Here is a 22,563-nt window from a genome sequence, read left to right as displayed (position 1 = left end):
TTGTGAATACAGTTCTTGTGTAAGTAAACAGTTAAGATGCTCAGAAAGATGGAATATAGTGAGGAATGATGTTATACAGTTAAGATATTATCCTATACAAGCTGCGGTAAACATGAATAAATTTTCAGGATACGCCATTGATTAAGGTTGTCATACCTATCCAAGTTTTGAAGTAGGCCTATATTGAAAAGCCTATATTATGGCTTTTTGTGTTTTATAGTGTTTTTTAGGTGGGTCAGCTAAAAAAAAGTTATCTTTTTTAGTGCTGGAGTAAATTCCAACAACCCTGCTAAACACACAAGTGCAAAACTGAATTTCAGTACAACTAATCGCGATACGTACGGTCTTCACATATACACGGTCGCTAACTGAATTCTTTCTTTACTTTGGGTGAAACTTCGTATAGGGCTGAATAACTTAATTTTTATCATCTGACTTTTTTATTTTTATTTATTTATTTATTTATTTTTAAGCAATGTGGGAAAATTTAGATTCTACTTAATTCGGTTGGTATCACTGCTGCCAGCGTACCAATCATTGATTGGAGATTGGGTTTGCTCCAAATTCGAAAGAATTATCGGGAAATTCCCGATCTTACGAGAGATGTAGGGAGTGTTTGTGCTAATAGGTCACTCTTGTTTTGTAATCCTGTTGGAGATCTTGGTTGCTACGGAGTTGCTTTGATGCATTTCATACCGATATTGAAAGTTGTGAAATGAAAAAGTTTTTGAAAGGTAAGAGTGATTTATGAATTTTATTCCTGTTTAAGTATTCATAAAGTATGATTTCTTTTCGAAAGGAGATTTATCCATGAGTGCAGATTCACTTTAGGATGGTGTAACAATTACCGGTACGTAAGTAATTGCGTCCTGGTTTTCTTTTAGCGCACTACTAGAAAGAATTGTTGAAAAATTATAAATCTTTCACTAATTTCCTTATTGTCCCCTAAAAGGTTTTCACTAGGCGACATGAAAATATCAAAGTTGGCATAGATAAAATTCAAAGGGGCCACCAGAATTGTTGCAAATTTACAATCTTTGTACAATTTGCGTATATACACGGATTCTGGATGCATGGCATAAAAACCACAATGCAAAAGACAAACCAACCTGTGCTAGGTGGCCACTAAAAAGCATAAATGCTAACTAACCGAGTCAAGGCAGGGCGAAGCACGTCAACCTGCGTGGCGGTACGTGTAAAGGGAGTAGGCGTCAGAGATGGTGGATATACGCGTTAGCAAGGGTAGTGAAAAGAAGTAGGTTTTCACAATGATACAAATTTCAACATCACTTGTCATGATTTCATTCTAGTAACGCTCCACTTGTAAACCTAAAATACAGATTCTGTACACTACAGAACTTTACCGCTCGTGGAAAATACATTTAATATTAGTCTTTCATATGCATTCACTTATTTTATCCCTCTAAAGAGCTTGTAATGATTTTACACTAGTGATCCTACATTTGGAAACCTATAGGGCCATTCCATCGTCACGGGCAGGACATTTACACTACATTTTTGATGCTTTAAATTTGTATATTTCTAAAAGTACAAGATAAATTCTGCTAATGTATGGTATGTGAGCAGTACAGACTTAGGAGTATATCTAGCTGATGTTTTCAGTATTCTTTTCTGTTTAGAGTAGAAAATATTAATTCCTAAACGTCTGTCACGGGCGGGGACAAAAAAGAGAAGTGACTTTCGACACACCAAGTGAATGTTACAAAACTCTGTGAATTCTTAACTCAAAATGTTTTTATTTAAGCGCAAATGAATAATTGATGAAATTTTCCTACAAACTTCACATAAGAGAAATTTGTCAAATATTTGTATTAATAAAAAAAACTAAAATTTATTGTGTCACGGGCAGGACACCGTGTGAATCAACACACAAAATATCATTCAGAATGATTTCAAAAATGAAATAAAATTTAAAAAATAAGTCAATTTCTGTTGTTTTGTTGTAGCATTGTAGCATTGTTTACTTTACTTATCACGCAAAAATAATAATATATGTAGTACACTTATTTCTCACCACCTACTCTTTAGGAAATGTTTCTGCTTGCCCATTTACACCCATCTTGTAGGCAAATTCGTACAAAACACTGTGTTTAACAGTATATAAAATAGGTGCTGGTATCCAGTGCCGTGCCGTGGAAAATCAGTGCCCGGGGCGCGAGTATACGACGGCGCCCCAGTAAATATGAATGAGGTCAGCAGACCAGCCGCAAAACACCACCATGGTTGGCTCGAAGCGTGAAAACATTTTCAAAAATTAACCCTGCTTTTCCTTGATGCTGAGCACTTTTTAATACTTTTCCCTTCCATTTTATACATACTATATTTTATTTTTCCTCCTAAATTTTGCGCCCCTTTACTTTGACGCCCGGGGCCGTCGCCTCGCTCCCCCTCCCAAGGCACGGCACTGCTGGTATCACAGAGATTATTTGATCGAAATGCACGTAAAACACAGCTTCTTCAACAGTCCTGAAAATTTTACCGCAATCGCTGACGACCTTTATACAAATTACCTTGACTTCTTCGTCCTCTTCCACTGGGCTTTGTGGGATAGATGCATGCCTGTTTGTTCTCTTTTTCTGTCCACTAGAGAAAAATTCCACCAAAAAAAAAATGTTCCTTGTGTTATATCTTCAACAGTTGGCCTAACACAAGTCTTGTTACCATCCAAACCTAAGTCGTCGCTCGGGATAGCTTCGTAACTTTCGGAATCATAATTTTCAAAATCTAAATAAATGTCTGTTAGGAATTTAAAGATTTTACACGGATGAAACTCTGATTTAAAAGTTCGACGAAGGACCAAATTTTCGCTGTCAAATCGCAGGAAAAAATTCTTTTGATTGGAGACACTCAATTGATAGAATATTTTCCCGTCTTTTATTCAACATGTCTTAACTTCAATTGTTCTTTTCTTTTACTTCCATTTCTGCTGATGATAGTAGTAAATAAGATTATTTTGAAACGAAGAGCTTAAAGCTGCTACGAAATTAGCAGCACATTCTACAATTACTTTCTTTTGTTTCACAAAGTTCCATATTGGCCTTTTTGTACGTACTCCAAGCCCATCCACTGCTCGCTTGAAACCAACAAAAAGTTGACGGTAATGATAATATTTATATAATAGTTTTTTAAAGATAAAACATCATACTGACAGTAATAGATAATCTTCTATTTAAGTAAATAATGTTCATGCTTAGAAAACTTTATTTTAGTACACATGGAATCATTTTCCATCATGAAAAACCAATCTACACAACAATTCCTACCACTGGCATGCCCACTGTCACGGGCAGGACAAGTTTTCAGATTGAAATAAATCGAAACATATTATTAGCATTAGTTCCAAATTTTGTAGATGTGAAATGCACGTACAAATTGTTACTTCTACAAAGTACGAACTACATTCTCAAATTTAGTAATTCAATACAATAACTTTTGGTAGTTTTCTGTCACGGGCAGGACATTCAATTTGACGTTTATGTCTTTAATGATATTATAAACAATTTTTATCCTGTAAACACTTTTTTAACTGCAGCTTGTAGAATAAAGAAGCAACTTGAGCAACTCGAAGTTACTATAGCCAACAATGCACAATATACTATAAAATGTTGCCCATAAAAAGAATAAAAAATTTCATCCCAGCTGACATGTTACAAATTCACAATTTAGACTTAAAATTTTACGCGAATTCTAACTATAAATAAGTTTTTCTTTGTTACAAAGTAAATTTTGATCTTTTTACTTCATATATATGTAAAAATGCATTAGTTTTGACAGTTTTTGAAAATTTGGGTTCAGGCTCACTTTCGCGTGGAATGGCCCTATAATATTTTTACGGCTTTATTACTTTGTATTTAGTTCTTTGCCTGCAGAAATTTGTTCCTTATAAATATATTTTTTCATGCAAAGTATTGAATTTTACCTGTAAATCTTTCAAAATGTGTGCTCCAAATAGGGTTGCCAGATTTGTAAAATCAAAAAGGAGGACACTTTGACTAATAGTCTAGGAGCCAGTCATAGGTTCTGTTGGATCGAAAAGGTCGAGAGCAAATTATTACTTGACTTTGTCTAATGGTACTAGTGGATGATTTCTGGCTTGGTCACATGTTCAGAAAACCGTGAGTTTTTTGGCAATATGGCCGCCAAGGTCAAAGGTCGCGAAAAAGTCACTCTAAGAAATCTGTAAATATATTTAAAATGGTTAACTTTTTTGAAAAGTAGCTTTTTACAAAAGTTGTTTAGAATTAAATGTTCAGCAAATTCACTTTTTTTTCCCCTTTTCGTCCAGTTGCGTAGCGTGATCAAAATTTTACGGGGTACTATTTCCTAAACTATCTTACGAATATCTGGAATATACAAATATCCATATGATAAAGAGGTAAGTAGATATTTCACAGGAGAAAGTTGGGGCATGTACCTCCCTCTTTCCCCTCCACACACAATGCTCTTACCTGAAACCTATCTTTATCGCAAAAATGCGCGCCAAGTTAGGTGCCTTCCATTTCAGTTTAGGCAGAGCATGTGCCATCTCCATCTCAGATATTGTTGAAACTTTTTATAGCAACTAGACGAGACCAATTGTCTGAAAAAATTTTCCTGCCAAGTAGTGGGCCATCAAAGACGGGGAGTACAATTTATGAATTGTAGAAAACATGGAAATTGGTTAACTTCGGACCCCCACCATTCAGCTAGGGAGGCAGGTAGAGTTATAATTCTTGTTGTGGTATGTACACTCATGTCCAAAATTATTGTCGCATGTCTATAAATATGTTGTTGCAGGAATACAATTTGATAACGAATTCGCCCCGTATTTATTATAATGTTAGTATGTGTATAATCGGCAAAGACATGTATGTGGCAAATTTCATATCAAAAGAGCAACAAAACGAAAATAAAACTTTCTTGTCCATTTAGCAACATTTTGTTTTACTCATTCTAATTTTCGTATTTATAATTCTTTTATTATGAAACTTACCACAAATATATATTTCCTGATTATACATATAGTATCAGTACTAAAAGTACCCTACAAAATCATTATCAAAATATATTCTTACAAGATGACAGTTATAGATATGCGACAATCATTTTGGACATGAGTGTACATAGGGATATAAATAAACTATATTTTATTATTGTTTGGTTTGTGCATGCGTATCTTTCTCTACATAAATTAACTAATGAACGTCAGTTTATCTGAAAAGTCGAAGTTTCGAGCACTTTCGGTTCGAATTTTAAAATTCTGTTTTCACGGTTGGTAAGACCTAGTTACCCGCTTTAAAAAAAATGCATCGCTTCTGTGTGCAACCGTTTTGTCGCAAAAAATTCGAGAAATTGTAAAATTTTCAAAAATCGCCATTTTTGGGCTTCATTTTCTCGAAAACACCATCTTTTAAAATTCTAAAATTTTGTCAGATGGTTCTACTTTACATGAATAATAAACACACCAATTACCATTCTCGATCAATGCTTCAAGAATTAACTATAGTTTTTTGAAGTTAGCGAAGTTTCGTTAACTTTGATGTGACAGTTAGCAACACTGGAAACAATAAAAGTTTAATGATTTATTGATGTTTGTGGTTCACATTCATCAAATAAAGAATAAAAGGTTTTCTTGACATATTTTTTATTATTTTGATCAAAAAGGCTCTCTGAAATAGTAAGATCAGCCTTCTCTCTACTCCTCCGTTTTCTTAAACCGAAGTAATATGAAATGGAAATTACGATTACGAAACACACAAATTTTAAGTTTACTTGAAATGGCCATCCAGTAAATTCTGATGATCTATAAAAAGCCTGAACTATTACCTCAGTGATGATTTGGAATGCTCCAGACAAAGTCTCAATTAAGTGCGATGTCATTACAGTGATTGAAAAAGGACAAAAAGTTAAAAAATCGAAACCTTTTCTTACGCGTTCCATCAAAGAAATTTATGGACTTTTTAAAGAGAACAATTCCAGCATAAGAATGGCTCACTCGGCATTTTATAGTATTTGCCTAAAGTGGGTCAGTCCGCAACCTGCGAGGGAAGTGTATGTGTATTGTCCAAATTTTAAGTTACCTGCTACTGCGTTGCAACAAATCAAAGGTGCAGCGTGTATTGAAGCTGTCATCAGTGATCTATTTCCTTTAGTAGTATGATCCGTAGAAAATGACAGCCGTCATCTTCAAGAATGCGGTGAATGTCCTGGAGTGGAAGAAATAAGTGTGGAGTCTTAGATTATTGATCCTGATGAAAATGAAAGTGTTACATATGTCATATGGGAAAACAATGATCTCGTTAAAAAACTGCCACTTTCTGTTTTCGTATCGTACATTGCTGGTTTAACTGTAAGAATTCATGACATCAAGAAAATTCAAAGAGAATTAATTCCTACCGAAAAGCATCGTATAAAATTTCAAGATACAAATTCTATTTTACTTTATGTGGACTTGGTTAAAAACTGGGCTGTTATTCTGCAAAATGAAATTCAGAGTTATCACCGGAATATGAAACAACTGACAGTTTTGTTGTAATAAGTGACGACAAAACACACGATTCGGCTCATGCACTCATAGCCATAGACAAGATTTTAAAAATACTCGAAGAAAAGCGAAAATATAGGTTATAGAAAAAGGTTCGAATACGTGAAAATAAATGAGCTCCCTCGTGGCTAAGCGGTTGGCGTACGCGCCTTTGGCGTGGAAAACCCGGGTTCGGTTCCCAGCGGGAGCTCATATGGTTCGGATTCCACGTTAATCAGTAGTTGCACGTCTCATAGCCTCGGTGCTGAACGGGACGCTAAACTAAAATCAACTCAACTCAACAACGTGAAAATAAGTGTCTACAGTTTCCCAAACCGAGTCAGTGATTTCTGATGGTGCTGCATTCCACTTTACAAATCGCTTTCAGATGTTCGAGATGCAGACAGGTCCGATAAAGCAGTGTTCTTGCAGTGAAACCGGCCATGCAAGGGTCTTTGCGCCGGTATTGGGGGATAGGGGGAGGGGGGTGCGACCGGTAACTGGTATTCAACGAAGTCACCTTTGGCTTTCGGAAAATGGCGAAGTTTTTATGGCAGTAACGGGTCACCATGAAATAAATTCATGCTTCCCCAAAATCGAGCTTCTGCAATTCAAAGTGTAGATTTAAGAAGTCTGCAAAAAGGAACTTTTGTTACATACATATACGTATGATAACCAGTGGGGCGTAGCAGAAATATTATGAATAAATTAAGAATTACATGAAGTTGAAGTGCTGTTATGCTTCCACATGCTCCTTCAGCAGGGTACAGGTTTCCAGAAGAACATAAGAGAAGGGAAGATAAGTGTTCTGTGGCTATCGACAATGTGTTACGCAGGAGCGGATCCAGGACGGACTTCTGGGGGGAAGGGGGTTTTAATACTGCTACTTAGAGCCACTTTTAAGAGCTAAAAACTCTGGGATGGGTTTTATTTATATATGAAAAGGGAAAGTTTCTTTTTCTAAGGGGCGATCGTCCCTCTGGACGAGTTGTGAGTGCACCAACACCTATTGGAGCATCTGCACGGTTACATGCTATTAGCGAAGAAGAGGCCAAGCAAGCAAATGATTGGTCCATGTGAAAAATAATCAGTGAAATTTTGTTTCCAAAGACCATTTTAAGTAAGTGAACTTGGAATTTGTTTTTTTTGGTAATCGTAATTTCCATCTCATTACTTCGGAATAAAAAAACGGAGAAGGGGGAGTCTCATTTTACTTTTCAGTACTGAGTCTCATAAGAGAGAGCCTTTTTGATAAAAAAAGAAAAAAAAACAGTCAAGAAAATCTTGTATTCTTTATTTGATGAATGTGAACCACAAACATAATCAAATCATTGCACTTTTATTGTTTCCGGTGTTGCTAACTGTGACATCAAAGTTAACGAAACTTCGCTAACTTCAAAAGGCTGTAGTTAATTCATGAAGCATTGGTCGAGAATGGTATTTGGTATGTTTATTATTCATGTAAAGCTAAACCATCTGACAACATTTAATAATTTTAAAAGATGGTGTTTTCGAGAAAATGAAGCCCAAATATGGCGATTTTTGAAAATTTTACAATTTCTCGAATTTTTTGCGACAAAACGGTTGCACTCAGAAGCGATGCAATTTTTTTTTTTTTTTCGGAAAGCGGGTAACTAGGTCTTAGTATAAAGTATACCAATACCGTCAAACTCATCAGTTCATAAACTGTCCGAAGGTGGAAGCCGGGGCAAGAAAGCAAACAAGAACAAAAAGAACAACTAGGTCTTACCAACCGTGAAAACAGAATTTTAAAATTCGAACCGGAAGTGCTCGAAACTTCGACTTTTCAGATAAAGTGACGTTCATTTGGTAATTTATGTAGAGAAAGATACGCATGCACAAACAAACAATAATAAAATATAGTTTATTTATATCCCTATGTACTACTATGAGCAAAATAAATGACGCGTCTCTTTATTTTGAAGGTTTTTGAAAATATCTCTGTTTTCTTTATATGTTCGAAATTTCGGAAGGTTTCCCCAGCAGGACAGGTTAATAACAAACCCGTTTTTAATATTTGTGTTAGATATTAGCTTAAAATAAAGAAATTAGAAGCAAAAAACATTAAATCGACAGAAATCTCGAGAATTACCAACTCTGCTAAAGTGGGAAATTTTCAAGAACGCGAGGGAATTCTGCAGTTCAAAACGAAGCAGCGACATCTATGTTATTGAGAGAAATTTGGATTAAATCTACAGACGAAACTTTTAACGAAATATTTCTAATATGTCTTATTACGTGCATTATCTGCAAACTCCAAATATATGAATATATGCCAAGTATTAACGTAAAGATAGAGCAAAAAGTGGAAATTACCTATGGAAAAGGACGAATTGATAGCGCGACCGTAACGAAAAATCGTCTTTACCGGAACAGCCTCAGTTCACGTAAGAAAACAAATAGCTCAGTTAGGTAAAGCAACGAGTCTGTATGCCGAAGGTAGTGGGTTCGAATCTCCCTCGAAGTGCCGTTGTCATATTTACTAGTATGGTTATTTATTTTTATTTTTTATGTGGGAAAGAATTAAATTGTAACATATGTGTAAAACTCATGACGATACCCAAAAAAAAAAGAAGAAAAAGAAAAAATGTCGTTGTCGCACTTGCATTAGCGTCCCTAATTTTGTTTGCAAACAATTTCGTAATATTTCCCCTGTGCTCACTGCTCACTATACGTTATGATCGCTGGCGCATAACGAATGTTTCCCAGTAAATGTTAATTCTAATTTGGAGAATTTTATAAAGTTTCACAATATTTCTCACTAGATAGTCTTCTATCTACGTGTTTGGATATTTTGATAACATATTTCCCTATTAAGTGTTTAATTTTCCCTATATGTTTAATTACGGAAAAGTTTTACAATGTATTTGTATAAAATTGAAATTGTTTTGAATTTATCACATGAGATAAGTAGCTCGAAGGAGGAAAACTCAAGTAATTGATATTCTACGTAAAAGCAACCTATTGTAGAATGATGATACTTCTTACCTTCAGCACATAATCTTTACTTTAGAGTGTCAGACAGAAAAAAATCCTGGTTTTTCCTCCCTATGACCACCCATCTTAAACCTCTACATTCCATTGTTCGTCTCACAAAATTTCGGCGCTTCAAAAACATTCATATAATAATAATAATAATAATAATAATAATAATAATAATAATAATAATAATAATAATAATAATATTCCTGAATATGCCATCCTTACATAATGTAAGGATATCTTAATTTCTTAGTTTTAATCTTAGATATCTTAGTTTAAAATGCTTTCTTTAGTAATTATTTGAGCAACCATGTAGGAGGGGGTACGACGTTTTATTTTGCCGCTCTCGTTTTAGTATCCTTCCAACAGAAAGTAATTTCTGATAAGCAGGGCAGACAAAATGAATAAGAAATATATTTACAGCATCCTCTCCCCTTTCATGATTGAATATCACGTAGCATTTTTTATTCTACCAAAGATAGCCCTGTGCGGTTAAGGGTAGGTAACTAAAGAAATACCTAATATATAGCGCCCCTTGATTGTAATATTACCGCTTCTTTATTTGTACGAGGGAGCCCCTACAAGGGTGGCAAAAAGAATAGGAAAAGTGTCTATTGATTCCAGTGGCTGATCCAGCCCAAACTTCTGGGGGGGGGGGGAGTGAAAGATTCTTTTGATGATGTATAGCTGTCACAAATTACCACTTAACTAAACTAAACATAATAGTGGGGTGAACCGGAAGCCAGTCAGTTTAAATTGATGTAAAAGTTTAATTTTTGGCTTCATAATAAAGTTTTGGTTTCAAATGAGAATTTCAGTCCAAGTGGTCAATGATCAAATCTCGTGGGGCTCTTCAGTGTAGGCTAATACGGCCCCCTTATGAGAAAAGGCAAAAATATTATAACTTTCGAATTTTTCGTCTATTTTAAAGAAATGTTGGGCTTCATATTAAAGTCTTGGCTTCAAATGGCAATTTCAGTCCGTGTGGACAATGATCAAATTTCGGAGGGCTCTTCGGTGTAGGGGTTTCGGCTTCTTTATGGGACAAGATTCTCGTAGTTGATATTGCAAAATTGTTTTGTATACATGAGTGGAAACTTGCACCATTTGGTTAATTTTACCTCTTATATTTTGCAGATTCAAATTCCAAGCAATAGTTACTTCTCAAAGCTAAAAGAAGGCACTTACTACATAGATTCCTTAAAATGAAATGTCTTTTATGAGAGGTTGTCATGGAGCAGACGAACGAACAAGCACCCAAACATTGGTTGAGTCGGACGGTTGAAACTCGTTAAGCTCACTTCAATTATTATTATTATTATTATTATTATTATTATTATTATTATTATTATTATTATTATTATTATTAATAATAATAATAATAATAATAATAATAATAATAGAGCATTCATCTTTGGTGCATGGCGCGCCAAGTGAAATTTGAGGTGAACAAATACCGTGTGCATGGGTATGGGTTTTCTTGGGATTTTCCATTTTCCTTCCACTTTCTTCATTTCACCATTCCATTCATCATCATTCTTCCTTAGCGTAGGTGCATAATCGTGCAACTAGATATTCCATTTAATTTTAATTTCAATAATAATAATAAACAATTAATTCAACTGAAAGGACTGTAATTTATGTTGACGGCAATTATCATAAATATGCAACCATTATAAAAACAATGCTTTGAGTAGAAAGATAATCCTTTCCAACTGTTAACGAATGCGCACGAGATAAGACATGTCTTGAGGAAGAGACGAGACGCGCTTTGTGACATCCAAAATAAGACGTGACAATTGGTTTGGACACGAGATAGATTTTAAGATGTCCCGTGTTGTCTGGAATGTCTCGAAAACAAAAGTCTAAGTTTTAAAATTATTTTTCAAGATCTATTCTCTCAGAAGTAGCTCTCCGCCTTAAAATTAAGGAAATAAATTCAACTCCAAGAATAAACTACTACTCATATATTTTTCAGGTCAATTGACTTATACCATGTTGCAAGGTTAAATATTTATTTATGAAGTGTGTACAAAATTTGCCAGTGTCTTTTCTGAGAAAATCGTCGAGGAAAAGTCACCTCCAAGAATAAACTACCCCTCGTAAATTTTTCTAAGAGAAATATCTGATACTGCAATATAGAGTTGTTAATTAAATATTGATTAATGAAAAATAAACAAAATTGTTAAAATCATTTTGGATAAAATAGCTTTTTTCGATTTTCGGCTGTTAGTAAACCACACTTATTTTAGGCGGTAGGGAAAAAATTGGAAAATCTCCTGTAGGAATACTGTGTAAACCCTAAGTTTAAAATTTGGTGTAGATACGTTGAACGGTATGGCCTCTAGGCGAGTGCACAGAAAAGTGTACGGAACGGACGGACCGGAGGGACGGGTATCGAAACATCACATTTTCGGTATGTAGACGCTATGAAGTATGTAAATCTGTTGAAATCTGAATTTGATATACTATTTTCACAATCACCATATTTTCTTCTCTCTTTTGCCGCTCGAAAAAGAAAAGCCTGAGTTTACCACAAAAAGCTAGGAAGTTTACCAAAAAATATTCAATTACAGGACCACCGCACTAAACTTTTTCAATTCAATTTCTTAACTGTGTTAGGCCGCAGTTGTTACTGAAGTGTATAGTTGGATAATACGAATAAAATTATCGTATTATTCAAATACATCGAATGTCAGATTATCGAATAAAAAACTTCGATTGAAGAAAATCCACGCTACAAAACTAAGTCACACTTTGAGCATATTTTCATTAGACATATAATAGAACAATTAATGCAATAATTGTTTATAAAATATGAAAAAATCAAATGAGTCACTTTGGGAAAGTCGTTCAAAAAGAACACGTCAGGAGCAACCTACCTGTTTCGAACAATGAGTTAAGATATACTTTTGGTTATTAATAAAATATTTATTTGCGAAATTTGAACGAAATCGCCTGTCGTTTGAGAAAATTGTCGGGAAAAACCTTGACCCCCAAAATAAACTATCCGTCGTAATTGTTTTTCATAGAAATGACTTATACTTAAATATAGGGTTATTAATGAAATACTTTATCAATAAAATTGTCCGAGTAATTTTTGACTATCGTGAGGGAAAAATAACTCCCCGAATAAACTATCTCTTGAGGATACTTTCAGGGTAAGCGAGTTATTCCATATTATTAGGTTTTTAATGAAATATTTATTTCTGAGTACGAACAAAATTTCTTGACTCATTTTTGAGAAAACCGTGGAGGAAAAACACCCCCAAGAGTAAACTACCCTTCGCATATTTTTTTCAGGACAAACGAGTTTTGCCATATTGTTAGGTTATTAACGAAATATGTATTTTTTGAAATATGAATAAACTCTTTTGAGTCGTTTTTGAGAAAATCGCCCAGACAACACACTCCACCAAGAATAAACTACCCCTCGCATTTTTAGGACAAACGAGTTATGTTATATTGTTAAGTTATTAATGAAATATTTATTTATTAAATATGATCGAAAACACTTGAGTCCATTTTAGAAAATCACTCAGAAAAAACTCACCCCTAAGTATAAACTACCCCTTGTAGATTTTTCTCAGATAAATGCCTTATACCACAAAATAGGGTTGCTAATTAAATATTGATTTATAAAAAAAGAAAGAAAACAAGATCGTTAGAGCCAGTTATGAGAAAATATCTTTTTTCTATTTTCATCGTACAGGAAACTATCCTTGTTTCGGGAGTAGGAGGGAAATAAAAGAAACTATAGGTAATACTATGAAAATCTTAAACTAAAATTTGGTGCAGATAAGTTGAACGGTATGCCCTCTAGGCGAGTGCACAGAAAAGTGTAGCGAACGGACGGACGAACCCCAGATGGACATGTATCGAAAAAATAACTTTTTCGGTGTTAGGGGCTATAATACGTGTAAATTCGTCGAAATCTCAAATTTGATTTTTTTTTCGAACACCATACTTTCTTCTCTCATTTGTCACTTCAAAGTAAAAGGAACTCAGAACTACGGATAAGAGACACCTACTTTTACACATAGACATTTATTGATTTAACACTGTTGTAGTTTGTGTCATTTCACTTCCAATTGAAAGGTTTTACAATGACTAACGGCATACCAATGAGAGACGGAAGTTTTCAGGAAGTAAATGCATTCAGAATCTAGACTGCATTACACCTATCAGCCTGTTTTACTTCTGCAATTGTTGACAGCTATAATTTCGTCCAAACGCTACATGAAATAATTCTTGGTTGACGTCATTGTGTTACTATTTTAGTATTGTCCTCTTCAGACTTGGTTGAAGTTTTGTCTTAACGGTTATACATTTTTTTCTTTTTTATTTCATCGTTACACATAAGAATAAAATGTTGTGGTGAGTGGATAGATTCGAACCTACGAACATTGAGTTTTCATTCTTCCAACACTTTACCAATGGGCCGAGCTTTGTCTTCACGTTAACGCACGGTTACAAGGTTTATTACGATTTAAATAAAATGGCTGGCTGTTAGAGTTTCCTGCTCACATATTTCGATAAAAAAATTTCATTGCTTCGTAGATACGTAGAGCAATGTTTAGATACGCATTTTAGGAGAGTGCATTTTGGTGTATATAATAATTTCATGCCAGATAAAAGCTAGATAAGTTTTGATAAAATGTGTCATATGTAGTTCTCAATAATAGACTTGCTGTTCGGGGTGAAGTTCCAAGGTTCAGCATTGACTAGCAGTTTTTGCTATTAATATCCCTTCTAACAATATTGGCAGTGAACAAAAGTTAGCCCGTGTTGAAGCTTTTTGCTCCTAATTTAATTATTTTACTTTATTATTTAACGAATATATTGAAAATTGTCAGCAGGCACGTATGCAGTAATTTATTTCGAGAGGGGTCCGACTTCAATATTAGGATAAATTATAATAAAACTTTAAAAAAATAATCCCCAAAATTAGGCTAAATTTCCAGAAAAATTGGGATTTCAGAGGGAGGTCCGAACCCCCTGGACCCACCTCTAAATGCGCCCTTGTTTGACAGTAACGTTTCCTCATTTTGAAACCCTCAAAAACTTAGGATATATAAAGGAAAACACTTATTTTCGATAAAATATCACTTCAAGGAGACGCGACAGTTTTATTGCACATTGTGGTATCCAACGTTCACAAGGGCAAGAATTTCTTCTCTTTGGTCTGCCATTGTGCTCTATCGAAAGGTTACGTTTGTAAAATATTACTCCAACGAACAAGCGTGATTGGCAGATAGGAATATTGAACAGAACTCCACAGAAATGCATGCTGAACTTACGTTTATAGCTACCCTTTGGTGATTTGCCCTCAAGGTCAATCGAGTGGTAATTCAGTTCCGTCTCTGTTCTTAAGCTATGTTCGTATTACTTCGAACAGTTTTGAGAATGAAAAGCATGCTTCGTAATATAACAGACTTTCGCGTAAGAAATCGAAATTCAGTTGGTCAGAGCAGCTAGTCTGTACGAATTAGGTTGTTAGTTCGATCTCAATATGAGTAAGGATTTTTATTATTATTGTTTTTCTCTTTTTTACGTGCGGAAAAATCAAATTGTGACATCGCGATATCAAATGTATTTGGTTAGGTAATTTTAAATATCAGTAACCGTCGAAATAATTTCACTAGCCGATCAGTTACTGAACATTTCAAACACGTCAAACCAGTGGCATAACATGAAGGTTAACCTCTCCTCCGCAGTCCTTAGTTATGCGTCCGTAAATTCATGGGCGTACCAAGGGCCGGGCGACTTCCCGGGGCGCCAGAGAAAGAGGGGCGCCAAAACGAGCCTCAAAAAGTAAATTTTATAGCGTGTTTTCTACTGACTTTTTCGTTTATATTCTTGTAAAAAAGTGGCAATTACATAACCATGGAAGAGGAGAGTTTCATAGTACTAAGGGGGCTGTATCGAAAAATGGAGAGATGGCATGTAGAATAAAGAGTGGCGGGGAGTAAGCATTGTTTGTTTGTTTGCTTGAGTTCAGCGTTCCACGGTTATGCCTTAATGGCTAAAGGAGATAAAAATGAAATCTTTGAGTTTTACGTCCCACGGTTATGCCGGTTAGGCTAAAGAAGAAAATGATGATGAGTAATGAATGAATGTGGAATGAAGAAAGTGGGAGGAAACGGGAGAACCCCGAGAAAACCCACGCACACGGTGTTAGGCCAAAGGAGATGTGGAAACTAATTATAGTGGAATCCGAACCACTTTTATTGTTCAACAGTTATCCACCGGGAATTGGACCCGGTACCACAGAAGGCAGGCGTGCTAGCCACAAGACCAAACGGGGGGGGGGCGGAGTTCGTATTGTTTATAGCGGGCCATATCCTTTGTGAAGTTTTCCTAGGTAATGAATGTCTTTTTGAAAAATGGGTTTAAAATATTAAAAACACTATGGTAAAATGTAAAATATAGGCTAGTACCAGGGGAAGGGCGCCAAAAAGTCACTTTGCCCTGGTGAAAATTTGGCCTGGTCCGCCCCTGCGTACTTTCTGTATATTTTTTGGCCTTGCAGCTTGTGCGGTCCCCACGCCACAGGGTTGCGGGGGCGCTATTTACGGCTATGCTTCGAACGTAATTCAATAACTGCTTAAGAAATTCTACCATCAGCGTGGAAACGGGAATATATATATTTTTCTAATAGTCCCATAGAACTTTCACTCAGAACGCTAGATGAAATTAAGTAGAAGGAGGATCTGATGTTTCCTAAGTAAGTTCCTTTCAGAAAGTTTGCTATTTCTTTAACGGCGATGTAAATAAACATACCGGATACTCATCGTTATTAGCCCGACACCAAACCATCCTGGACAAATCCCTCTAGAACAATGATCGGCAAAAGTTTATTCTGCCTAATTTTATAAGCGACTCAAGGGTGAAACACTTGTTAACGAAAACAATGCTGTGTATACACTTCCTTGTTTCTGACAAAATATAAAGTGCTTTGTAATCTTTAGACACTTTTCCTATTCTTTTTGTCACCCTTGGTTGTGTAGGGCGGCCTCGAACAAATAAAGAAGAGGTAATATTACAGTCAAGGGGCGCAATAAATATATTAGGTTTTTCTTTTGTTACCTAACCATAACGGCCTAGAGTCGTCTTCGGTAGAATAAAAAATGCTACGTGATATTCCATTCACGAAGGAGGAAAGGATACTCTAAATATATTTCTTATTCATTTTGTCTGCCCTGCTTGTCAGAAATTATATACTTTCTATTGGGACGGTGCTGAAAAGAGAAGGGGGAAATAAAACTTCGTGCCGCCTCATACATCTTAAATTTTGTTACGTGGTTGCTCAAATTATTACTAAAGAAAGCACTTTAAACTAAGATGTCTAAAGTTACTACATTATGTAAGGGTGGCATATTCAGGAATAATAATAATAATAAATAAATAATAATAAATATGAATGTCTTTGGAGAGCCGAAATTATGTGACACGAATCATTACATGTAGAGCTTTAAGATGAGTGGTCATAGGAGAGGAAAAAACATGATTTTTCTCTGTATGACTCTCTAACGTAAAGATTATGTGCTGAAGGTAAGAAGCATAATCATTCTACAACAGGCTGCTTTTACGTAGAATATCAGTTACTTCAGTTCTCCTCCTTCGGGCTACTTACCTCATGTGGTAAATTCAAAACAATTTCAATTTAAGACAAATACATTGTAAAACTTTTCCGTAATTAAATATATATAGGGAAATCTGTTATCAAAGTGTCCAAAAAGTAGATAGAAGACTATCAAGTGAGAAACACTGTGAAACTTTATAAAATTCTCCAAATTAGAATTAACATTTACTGGAAAACATTCGTTATGCACCAGTGAGCATGTAGTGAGCAGTGAGCACAGGGGAAATAATTACGAAACTGTTTGCAAACAAAAATTAGAAACACTAATGCAAGTGCCACAACGACATTTTATCTTTTTTTTGGTTGAGTCATAAGTTTTACACATATGTTACAATTTGAATCTTTTCCACATAAAAAATAAATAAAATAACAATACAAATAAAAATGACAACGGCACTTCCATGGGGTCCGAACCCACTACCTACGGCATACAGACTCGTTGCTTTAACTGCCTGAGCTAATTGTTTTCTAACGTGAACTGAATCTGTTCTATGGTAAAGAGAAATTTTCATTACGATTGTGCTAAGAATTCGTCTTTTTCCATAGGTAATTTCCACTATTTGCTCTATCTATACGTTAATACTTAGCATAGATTCATATATTTGGAGTTCGCTGGTAATGCATGTAGTAAGACATATTAGAAATGTGCCGTTAAAAGTTTCGTTTGTAGATCTAATCCACGTTTCTCTCAATGACATAGATGTCGCTGCTTCGTTTTGAACTGCAGAATTCCCTCGCGTTCTTGAAAATTTCCCACTTTAGCAGAGTTGGTAATTCTCGAGATTTCTGTCGATTTAATGTTTTTTGCTTCTAATTTATTTATTTTAAGCTAATATCTAATACAAATATTAAAAACGGGTTTGTTATTAACCTGTCCTGTTGGGTAAACCTTCCGAAATTTCGAACATATAAAGAAAACGGAGATATTTTCAAAAAACTTCAAAATAAAGAGACGCGTCATTTATTTTGCTCATAGTAGTACATACCACAACAAGAATTATAACTCTACCTGTCTCCCAAGCTGAATGGTGGGGCTCCGACGTTGACCATTTTCCATGTCTTCTACAATTCATAAATTGTACTCCCGTCTTTGATGACCCATTACTTGCCGGGATTTTTTTTTTCGACAAAACAAAAAAATGTGGGTCTTTGAAAAACATGTCTAGTTGCTATAAAAATGTTTCAACAATATCTGAGATGGTGATGGTACAACTTTATTTTTATTTTTATTTATTTATTTTTTTTTCTGAAATGGAAGGCACCGTTAAATGCTGATATATAACGTAAATGTATACGCTATTTTTATTTTGTTTACTTTTACGGTATTTAGTTAAATGTAAATCATTGTAATTTCTTAGAGGATTTTTTTCACTAAGTAGTAGTTGTCTTAATGTATTTAGCAAAGTCAATATTAACTACTAGTTCTTTTTGTATACATTTTTATATCTTTTTGTAAAGTTATCATCAATTGTATTGGTGAATATTTGGAACAAAAGTGATTCAGAGCGTACTTGGTGGTAGTCACTACTCTGGTGGAGTTCGAGGTCTATTTCTATTCGCAGAAGCAATTCAGATTTTACAGTGGCAACAATTTCTTTTGAAATCAGATCCTAGGATATATGGATGTTATTCAGTCAGTGAAATTTCTTCAAGATGCATGTGAAGTTGAAGACTGAGATGCTGCAATACGTTCGCGTATTTAAGTTTCCAACGTTATGCAACCTATGATCGATGATTTCAATTCCTTTTGGAAGAAGGATGCAATTAGTAAAAAATGTTCCGTTATTGGAATACATGCAGCAGTGTTGTGTTTCCAGTGTTAAGAGATATGATTCGAGCTGACAGAGAGGGCAATTGGGAGCTCCATGTGTCTGCTCTCCGACGGTTCCTTCGACTGTTCTTTGCGTATGGGGCTCAGTTCATTTGAAGCTTGAAGACCACTTGAAGCTTGAAGAAACAAACAAAATCTTCCATGAGTTCATGAGAGGTCACATTGTTGTCCAGCAAACAGATTGAAACTTCAGTGGAGTTTCAATGGACCAGGCATAGGAGCAACTGTGCAACAAACTCGCAAAAGGTCCAGGAGGAATCATTGGGATCAAAGATGGAAGGAAGCTGCTTCTCAATACGATCTAATTCAACATGAAAATACCAGCATCAAACGCTTCCGTCGTAGGATGTGCGGGTTCCAGGAAAATGACGAGTCCACGCTTCAGCACTCATTAAGTGTTACGCAATCAGATGGCGATTCTGTGAAAAAAATGTGAAAGACAGAATCAGTTTGATTTAAATGATTGTAGTTTGCACAATCTAGTAACTGGAAAACATTATACGGAAGCAGACGAGAGCTTTGAGCTGACGTGCATGAGCATTGGCGATAGAGAATGCCTTCAATTTTGCAACGATAGATTTATTTAAAAAGACATAAGTTTTTCAGTCCTCTGGCACGAATAAAAAACAGTCTCGACCAGAAAACAAGAAATTTGATATCATAAGGGAAACATCTGAAAGTATGAGGATTATTGACATAGCTAGGGAGAGAGAATACTCACTCGATCGCTGATTGTGCTTCGTTCTTCCTAACAAAAGACTGTCTCCTGTCCAAAGGAAACAAATCTGAAATGATACAGCAACTGGAAAAAGAATTAGATAGTTTAGGAAATAGTGCCTAATTGTTGAAGGCATGTTATATTGCTTTTTATTGTAATTTCAAGCAAAAGAAGTCTAATTTGCAATGTCAAGGTATGTGAGACTGTATCATACATATATTATTATATGCTTATATGATACATTATGTATAAATAACAATTACATATATTGAACATACCAAATATGTAAATGGTAGTTAAAGGGGTGTTTGGATGAGTCTGGGGATGGAGGAGACCGTTGAAAAAGCGTATGATAGAACTTGCCCCATATCTTCCCATTTATATTCAAGAATTTATGTCAGGGAAAGTGACTTTCACTTTTTTTACTACACTACGCTTATACAAGTTATACTACACTTTCTTTTTTTTTTTCAGAAATCTCCGATCGGTTAGGGTTAATCTTAACAGACAAATGAATTCAAAATTTTCTTTTTTCTTTTTTCTTTTTTTTTTTTTTTTTTTTTTTTTTTTAACAAACAGCTTCATTAACTTTCATCCTTTTTATTTGATATCAGTATTATTGTTGATATACGTACTTTAACGGCAGTAACGTGCGCATAATGCAAGGCTTTTAGATTGGTCTGTAAAGACCAACATGTTGAAGAGAGATTTTTTAAATGGAAGAAGGTGCCAAATGGTTCCACCTTTTTATACTCTAAGTTAAGAGAAGTTATAATTTTTACATTGTCTAACCTTGACTACAGGACTTACATAACAAAAGTTTTCTCTTTTCCATTGCATATTGTATTTAAAAATCCTTTCTGTTATAATAGAAAAGAATGAGGCAACTTTAATATCATTTATAATTTACTTCTCAACTGATTTGGGTATAATACAAATTTGATAATTGTCGATTGAGGGACTTGGGCAGTTTTGGGTATATTTAGGTTTATTTACGAGAATGTGCAACACAGGATCATGTAGGTCGAGAAGTGCAGTGATTACCGAAACCTTTTTTGTTGTTGGAATTTCTAGTTTCATTCGTATGCTCCTGAAATGCAATATTATTGATAGCCAATGTTAATGTCACATTGACAGTACATTCAAAAACCTGTTTTCACATATTAACGCATTTCTTTAAATCTGAGTCTATACCAACATCTGAAAGTATGAAGATTATTGACATAGCTAGCGAGAGAGAGAATACTCACTCGATCGCTTATTGTGCTTCGTTCTTCGTTCTTCGTTGAATATTTTTACGTCAAATATTGAAAACAAGGTATGCATTCAAATTTGCATGACTAGTTTGTATTGCCTTAAAGATTTCGTTAATTATATTCAATCTCGCACTCGCTCCTTCCAGTATGAAGGTGACTTTTTCACACCAAAAGAAAGAAATGAAAAAAGAAAACGATACAATAAACAGGTTCGATTTTAATGGAATAACATTTTCTGACCGAATTGTATTGACCTGTTAACTTGAAATTTTTGGTAATATTTGATAGAAAAGCATCTATTATCCTGCTTAGGATCTTTAGAAAGTGAACATAGTGGATGATACAGGTTTGTCCAACAAAGAATATTTTGGTTTCATTGTTCACTTGCGACATAATTTTTATCATCAGTTGAATATTCGACAGTATCTTTTTCAAGTTTGTTAGAATCCTCTTATTCACTACCACAGATAATAACATATGTTTCTTTGTCGCTTTCACCTTCAAGAAAGGTGTAACTAGTAACACTAAACGGGGAGTGGCACTTTCAATTTGAATTGCTGCATGCAGAGCAATAAGTCGAAGAAAAAAATGTTATTTTCTAAATCTTTCTTACCTGAGTTCTGATAAGAGTGCTTACTTTGTTGTCAATTATTTCATGTTGCACACACACACATTTATCCAAGTCAAACACTCACAGGTAGTGATACAGAAAAAAAAAAGCGACCTAAACAAAATTACATGATTATAGAAACGAACCACTTAAACCGTATCTATTGAACTGGAACTTTGAATATTAACACATTGTTGCAAAATAAACAAATTATTAAAATTAAATCAAGGAAATATGTTTTCAAATTGAATTATAGTTAATATCTATTTAAAATAAAACATTATACTGTAGTAGAGTACGTGGCCAACTTAAAATTCAGAATACAGTCATAGAGGCAGAGAGAATAGTAGAAGCTTAGAAAGCAGTGTTGCCAGATCTACTTATTTTGCAATTTCATGTTATTTGAGCAATATACTGCTCTATTATATTGTAAATTTCGAAAGAATATATATTTTTTTCTTTCTTTCATCATGATAAGATTGGTCAATAGATATGAACATTTAAAGTGATTTGTCTGTTTTAATTTATTTTTAAGTAGAAAGTCGATGGAAATTGTCTTGAATTTGATGCTGAAGTTCCTCTGCATATACTAATTATCTTGTGCGTGATAGAAGGTTATTTGCATTCAGGGAAGAAAACACGTGCGTATTAGATTTCGAGTATTAGATATTTCTGTTATCAATGTTTATTTGGTGCCTATTAAATCTCCCTCATTTCATTGTTACAATAACGATTTTTTAAATCAAGGGATTGGATGAAAACAAAACTAAAGAATCGATTATGCATAAAAACATTGTGTTTATGTAGACTTTGCACACAGTAAGATAGTAATTAAAATCAGGTCCTTTTTTTTCCTGTTACTAGTTATTTCCTAAAGTAGATTAAAAAGTACTTTACGACGGGAGAAGAAATATGTATATGTATATATTGACTACAGATTAATCCTAAATTTCTCAGCTCTGCAGGAAGGAAAGGTG

General features: G+C 34.7%; 1 protein-coding gene across 2 annotated transcripts in view; it reads left to right on the top strand.

Annotated features, from left to right (window-relative positions):
- The first annotated feature begins 396 nt into the window (after nt 1-396).
- The window catches only part of LOC145686285 (protein argonaute-2-like), a 279,317-nt gene continuing 257,150 nt past the window's right edge, over nt 397-22,563 (top strand). For both annotated transcript variants that reach the window (XM_081759418.1, XM_081759417.1), the window contains exon 1: nt 397-734. The gene's annotated coding sequence lies outside the window, so the exon portion shown is untranslated. The remainder of the gene's footprint in view (nt 735-22,563) is intronic.

Source organism: Thermobia domestica, chromosome 5 (assembly GCF_964235325.1).
Source record: "Thermobia domestica chromosome 5, izTheDome1.hap1.1, whole genome shotgun sequence".
Lineage (NCBI taxonomy): Eukaryota > Metazoa > Arthropoda > Insecta > Zygentoma > Lepismatidae > Thermobia > Thermobia domestica.
This window is presented reverse-complemented; position numbering and strand designations above follow the sequence as displayed.